The 7751-nt window shown below is 35.1% G+C and overlaps 1 non-coding gene across 1 annotated transcript; it reads left to right on the top strand.

Moving 5' to 3' along the window:
- Positions 1 to 6949: 6949 nt before the first annotated feature.
- LOC131180473 (small nucleolar RNA R71) lies at positions 6950 to 7055 on the top strand. Its single transcript, XR_009149243.1, has one exon. It is a non-coding gene; the product is annotated as a small nucleolar RNA R71 (small nucleolar RNA).
- The last annotated feature ends 696 nt before the right edge of the window (positions 7056 to 7751 follow it).

Here is a 7751-nt window from a genome sequence, read left to right on the forward strand (position 1 = left end):
AGTAAGAAGTTATGAGATAAATTAGATTAGCTCCATAAATTTGTTTCTTAGAAGGGTCTGAAGTAAATTAAATTAGTTCTAAAAATTTTAAATATTACGAAATGATTGTAAATAACTTAGAAAGTATCAAGGAAGTGATAAAAAGACTAGTAGAAGAATTATAACTTAATATAACATTACAAATGTGACTTATATAAGAATATAAGTATAAGTTTAAATTTTACATTATTCATGTCTAGTACATTATTAATGCAAATTTCTGAGCTGAACACCTCCAAAAGAAGAACATGGCAGGATAGAGGACAGTTAATATTAGAAACTAAATTAATTGTAAATCTAAATTATTTGAACTATGGTTTATTTGTACCTTTGTTTGTATATTATTTCCTTGTTATATTATTGCACCACTAAGCAGCAATGCTTAGCGCGATGGATTTGTTTCCTCGCGCAGGTACTAAAGTTAAAGCCTAGCGAATAGTAAATAGAAATTTTGGAGTCTGATCTGCAGAGTGTTCAAGGTTGTCACCTCCTCAGCAATGCATGTAGATAGGGCCCATATAGATCATATTATGTATTTTGTACATTATAATTAGTTATTATTTATAATAAAAACTATGAATTGTATGTTAAAATATAGATTATGGAACTGTAATTAATTTGTAGATCATGTAAGTTATGAATTTATGTAATCCATCTGTAAATCATGTAAATTAATGAAACTTGAGAATTTATAAATATAAATTGTGCATGAATGAAAATGCATGGAAATGAATATGAAATTGAGATATATGAATGAGAAGTGAATTATGAGATGGTTATGAGAATAATTGATGAGATCATTATTGTAAAATATTTTTGAAAATTTTAGGAAGATGAATAGTGAAGTATGCCAACTGATAATAAAATAGGGGGAACTCTGCTGGTTTCTCCATTTAAAAATAATTGATATTAAAATATAATGAGATCAAATTATTAAAGGAATAAAGTAAGATAAGATAGGGTGCTCCAGTACCGAATGTAGCACGCCTTGCTCGGTTACACTGTAGCTGGGTGAGGGGTGTTACAAAAGCTTAGGGAAATTCAAGCTCAAAGCTTGATGGAAATGGGGGAAGAGAGCTTTAATGGTGGACGGCTTATAGAAGAAATAAGATGAGGAAAATAAAATCTGAAATTTTAGTCAATTTTTGTCTCATTTTAACTGTTCTTATCTCTTCATAATAGTTGTTTAATTCCTATTGGTTAGGCTTTTAATTATGATGCCATTATTTCTATTTACTTTTCTTTTTTTTTTTCTTTTCTTTTCTTATTTTCTTACACAATTTCATGTTTTTAATTCATTTTATATATTTTAATCTCTCTTATTTTAATTGACAATTAGGTCAAAATTCAACTCTAGGGTTGAAATGACCAAAATGCCCTTCATTGGACTTATCAGGTTATTTACCGATAAATAAATTTTTCTGAATTTTATTTGACATTTTTAATGTCATTTATACCTCATTAACCTTAAATTAAGTTCTGAAAATTATCTCTTGGGATTCCTCACATGTCTAGGGTCAGTAACTGTCTTTACCAATATTTTCCTGTATGGTCACTCATCGCTGTGACCCTGGCTAGTTTAACTGAGTTGCACTTCATTTCTTTTACTTTTCTTTAATTTTTCTTAGTCTATATTCAGTCAATTTATGTTTCTTCACTCTAGTTTGAGTGTAGTTCTAGACATTCAAACTGTCCGAATAGAAAATTAGTTATCAGAACAGTAGGATGCACGGACTACCTAAAGTGAGGGCGTTACAATTCTCCCCCTCTAATAAAAATTTCGTCCTCGAAATTTACTCAGTGTAAATAGTGGAGGAACTACTTCTCCTTAGTCTGTTTTATGAGTTTTGGCTTTACGATCTTATTCTCAACTAGTTTTGTACCCATCTACTTTTATCTTGTACATGGGGTCTATTATTACATATACTAAAATTTTATAATGAGAAATATACCTCTAATAACGTCTGCCAGCTCTGGCTCCTCCTGTGCCCTCATAGCATACGCACGAGGTGCTACTCAAGCCTCGGGTCGCTCAATCGTCTCAGAAGCTGGTCTCTGTGAGGTACCCATCACCTTTGGTCTCACAGGTCGTCTACCCCTCTGAACTGTAGGGCAGATCTCTCAGTCGGTGGTGGGGCAGTGGAAACACTCCTATGGGGACAATCTCATAGAAAATGGTTTGTAGCTCCGCATCGGAAACATCCCCCAGTCAACAATCGGCACTCTCCTCGGTGCCTGCTCTCATAATAGGTGCATAATGGTATGGAGGCAGATCCCCCTACCATTGTGCCAAGAGAACTCCCCACTGACGCTCTGGGCTATCCTCCTCTCTGAGTAAACTGAGACCCCTGTCTCTGGCCTTGGCCTTGGGAAACCTTGGGCCTTTACCCTCAGAAACTGGTGCACTAGACTGACCTTGTCCAGAACTCCTCTTTCGCTGTCTATCTCTCCTAGACTACTCCTCATTCGGTACCCTCTCTATATTAAGTGATGCAGCCACTAGCCAGGAGAAATACGTGTACCCATGTGCCATCACTATAATTCTGATATTATCGTTCAGTCCATCCTCAAACCTACGGCACCTCTCTACCTCTTTAGGCATTACCTCTCATGCATATCTACCCAGCCTCACAAACTCCCTCTCATACTCAGAGACCGTTAACCGTCTCTGCCTTAAGGTCAGAAACTCTCTCCTTCGGGCCTCTAAGTATATATGACTAATATACTTCTTTCTGAACTCAGTCAGAAAGAAATCCCAAGTAAGCTTTGTCGGCTGTACCGTTCTAGACACTGTATCCCACCACTGGTAGGCTTCCTCCTGTAGTAACGACAGAGCGCACTCTAACTGTTGCTCTGGCATGCAATGTAATTGCCTCAGCACTCTCTCAGTCCGCTCTAGCCAATTCTCAGCAGCGGATGGGTCATCTTCCTTCTTACCCATAAAGTCAATAACCCCATACTTTTTTAACTTCTCTAGTGGGGATTGTTGTGTAGGCTGTGGGGTGGTTCCGATGAACTGGAGGAGCATCTGAGTCATTTGCTCCAAAAATGCCTGCTGCGTTCTGCCTGCTGTACCCCGGGATGACTCCTCTCTTCTGTCTCGCCTCTGACTACGGACAGGTGCATTATTACCAATCTCCTCCTCCTCCACTAGTTTGTAATACCCTTCCTCTGAAGGATTGGACTCCATCAATCCTATAAAATAAATAAAAAACATATCTGCATTAGTGTCACCTCGACTCCTAAACAAGGGCTCATGCATGTTATGCATACAATATCTTTCTGTCTACCTATGCCTAGGAATGCCTAAACCTTTGCTTTGATACCAATAAATGTAACACCCCTACCCGGCCTACAGTGTAGCCGAGCAAGGTGTGCTACATTCATTGCCGGAGCACTCTATTTTGTCTTGTCATGTATAATAATAATTCAATTATATTGTATTACGTGTAGAAATTTTTTTTTTTATCCCATTCCATCACATCATTTCTCATATCAATTATTCATGTACCATATCATACCATTACTCATAAAATTTTCAAATAAAATAAACTTGCATTTTATTCATATAACATTACCCATAATAATATACAATTTTATATACAATCCAAAATTTAGTTACATATCTCAATCTGATTTATTACATACAATAACCAAAATACAAAATCCAACTATATATGAGCCCTACCAAAATGAACTGGTGAGGTGACAATCTACACTGTAGCAGATCTGTTCAAGTCCTACCTGAGCTCTACTGCTGTTGTTGCTGTAGCTCTCCTGTACCTACACATGATAAGAACCAACGCGCTAAGCATAATGCTTAGTGGTGCATATATTGAAATAAAAATAAATAAATAACTGAAATAATTATTCTACATGTATTCTTATAAGGAAATATAAAATTTTATGAATTTCTAGGTCTTTTACATGTTTATAGAACTTTGGACAAAATAAATTAATCGGAATCTTTTTATCATGTATCTTATGTTTAATTCAATGAAGTTCACCTTAACAATCTTCTCATGCATTTATTTCAATTAAAGATTTCTACTCATTTCTGTGCCCAAGTAGCCTATGACAGACTATATAGACTGGATACACGGGAGTATACAAGTTAGACAGCCGTATCTCTATCAAGTATACAACGGTCATATCAAGCACAAGGCCAGCAGGCAGGCATAAGCTAGTAATAATAAAAATTGGCACTATGGCCATCGGGCAAGTATAAAGTCAGTAGAACAATCATCTTAGACATATGTTGTCTGTCAATAATTAATCCTGTGGGCAGTACTGCAATATGTAGTCCCTAATTAGTATACCAATCGATCCAAGCTATATAAATGAGTCTAGGTATACTTTGGGCAGAATAATATTATTAAGTATTTATAATTTCATTAAGTCATGTTATTTTTATGCTTAAAAATTTATTCTAATTCATTTCATCTCATATGCCTAATTGTTTTATGGACTTTTCTTTAGGTCCAGATTTGGTGCACTGTATTTACATAGCAAATTAACTAGGATGTGGCCACTGTTTGGCCACACTCCCTTCATAGAATTTGTTTCTCTATGTCTTATAGTCATTCATAAATTTTTATTACAATTTTTCAAGTTTTGTAGAATTAATTATGGCCAAATCACTGGCTTGGACTCATGTACCCTATTCTACTAGGGCTCATGTTCAGATTAGAAAATTTGACTCCCATTTTAGGGTTCTTATGTTCATAATGTGAGGACCAAGTCTAAAACAAAGTTGGAGCTCTGTTTCTTAGGGTTCCAGATTAGTATGGCTCAACCTAATTGGAATTTTCTAGTAGGAGATATAGCTAAATGAGTGTTCTGAGGTCAAATGGTTCTTTTGAAAATTTCTAGAATTTATATGTTAAATTAACCTAGTTCATTGACCTAGTTCCCTAGGTTTCTAGGTTTTAGTTAAAAGATCAATATTGTATATCTATGTCTTATAAAACTTTTTCCATTGGTTTCATTGCATTTGGATTTTTATAGACCAAGTTATGGCTATTTTGCCAAAACTGGTCGGGTGAGCTTTAGTCCAGAAAATTCTGGGCAGAATGGTGCAGGTCAGTTTGGTGTCTTAATTTGAGTCAACAATTTCATTTGGTTAAAGGCATTTCTGGGCTTGGTTTTCTCAATGAAAGTTGTAGTCCTAGGTCTAATCTTTCCAATGGTTAAAATTCAGGTCATTTAGACCTGTCTAGAGGGAGTTATGGTTATTTGAACATTTACTGTTCATTTAGTGAATTTTCTGGGTTCAAGGTCTGGACATCTGGATTGGGACAATAAATTGGTCAATTTATAGATAGAATTTGGGCATGATTTCTTGATGAAAAATGGGTAATTTGTCCTAGGTTTCATCTCCAATTGGCCTCACACCAATTGGAGCAACACAACTACAGTTATAACTCAAACAATGCACTGGACTCAAAGGTTCGATTTTCCTGCATAAGAATCAACACTCCCAAATTCAATTCTCCCAACTCCACAAACTTCATTCGACATATATAGCACTTCTAATGGTCATTAAATTATCTCAACATCATCCATTTCAAGACACACATCAATTTCCTCAAAGTTAGGTAAAAAAATCATAAATCACATTTCTCAATTCATGTAAACCCATGACAATCAATTTGCTCATCACAATTACTCATCAATATCACTAATAAACACAAATAATTTCATCAAACCATCAAACCAGAACTCTTATAATGCCTGCTAAAATTTAGTAATTCCTATCCCTATTAATTTCTTTTAATTTTATATCATTCTAACTTAATTTAGCAAGCTTGTCATGCTTAGAAAAGAAATAGAAATGAATTAGTGCACTAACCTCTTTAATCACTTTCTTGACTTGGTAAAACTTTGAGTTTTCTTCACTTTATAACAATCAAAATATTCCTCTTGATGTGGAGATTAATTTTTGTGAAAGGTGTTTAGGGTTTTGGGATAGAAAGCTTAGGAAAAATCACGCTCAAAGCTTGATGGAAATGGGGGAATAGAGCTCTAATGGGGGATGGCTTATAGAAGAAAGAAGATGAGGAAAATAAAATCTGAAATTTTAGTCAATTTTTGTCTCATTTTAACTCTTCTTATCTCTTTATAATAGTTGTTTAATTCCTATTGGTTAGGCTTTTAATTATGATGTCATTGTTTCTATTTACTTTTCTTTTTTTTTTCTTTTCTTTTCTTTTATTATTTTCTTACACAATTTCATGTTTTATTTCATTTTATATATTTTAATCTCTCTTATTTTAATTGACAGTTAGGTCAAAATTCAACTCTAGGGTTGAAATGAGCAAAATGCCCTTCATTAGACTTATCGGGTTATTTTTTTCTGTACCAATAAATAAATTTTCCAGGATTTTCTTTGATATTTTTAATGTCATTTATACCTCATTAACCCTTAAGTTAAGTCCCGAAAATTATGTCTCGGGATTCCTCACGTGTCTGGGGTCAGTAACTGTCTTTACCGATATTTCCCCGTACGGTTACCCATCGCTATGACCCTGGCTCGTTTAACTGAGTTGCACTTCATTTCTTTTACTTTTCTTTAATTTTTCTTAGTCTATATTCAGTCAATTTATGTTTTCTCACTCTAGTTTGAGTGTAGGTCCAGACATTCAAACTGTCCGAATAGAGAATTAGTCGTCGGAATAGTAGGATGCACGGACTACCTAAAGTGAGGGCGTTACATACCTCATTAACCTTCTTAGGTGTGTGATCCATTCTCATTCCAAACTGCTGAGAATTTACTGCCATGTTAGCAATCAGCCTCCTTGCCTCTTCTGGTGTCTTGTTAACCAAAGCTCCTCCACTGGCAGAATTTGTCATACTGCGGTCCATTAGTAGAAGTCCCTCATAGAAATATTGAATCAAAAGCTGCTCACTTATTTGATGATGGGGACAGCTTGCACACAACTTCTTAAATTGCTCCCAATACTCATATAAACTCTCTCCATTGTACTACAGAATGAGACAAATTTCTTTCTTATGTTGGCAGCACGAGAAGCAGGAAAATATTTCTCCAAAAATATCTACTTCATCCCATTCCATGAGTTGACGGATCCAAAAGAAAGGTAATACAACCAATCCTTAGTTATTCCTTCCAGTGAGAAAGGGAAAGCTCGAAGCTTAATCTGGTCATCAAAAACTCCTCGAGGTTTCATGCTGGAACACACAACATGAAATTCCTTTAAATGCTTATGTGGATCCTCACCTGCAAGAGCATGAAACTTAGGCAACAAATGGATTAGTCTAGATTTTAACTCAAAAGCAACATTTAAAGTAGGGTATTGAATACATAAAGGCTATTGGTTTAGATTAGGAGCAGCTAACTCTTTCAAAGTTCTAGCAACCATGGTTTTGTTTTCAGAATTTGAATCTGAATCCGAATTCGAACTTAATTCCCTTGGAGATTGGACTCCTTCAGATGTACTCGGAATCTACCTAGCTTGCTTAGCTAATTTTCTCAACTATTTAACTGTTTTTTTCTATTTCTGGATCAAAGATAAACTCACCAAATTGAGAAGTTCTTGTCATAAACAAAAAGAAATCAAAGTAAAAATAGAAAAATACCTCAAAACCCTAGAAAACGATGGAATTTGGCCTCAAGAGGGTGGGGCCAAAGAATCCTATGGATTGATTGGTCTTGATTAGAGCGTTATTTTTCTTTAAAATAGGTATGGGCCACC

This window comes from Hevea brasiliensis, chromosome 5, assembly GCF_030052815.1.
Source record: "Hevea brasiliensis isolate MT/VB/25A 57/8 chromosome 5, ASM3005281v1, whole genome shotgun sequence".
NCBI lineage: Eukaryota > Viridiplantae > Streptophyta > Magnoliopsida > Malpighiales > Euphorbiaceae > Hevea > Hevea brasiliensis.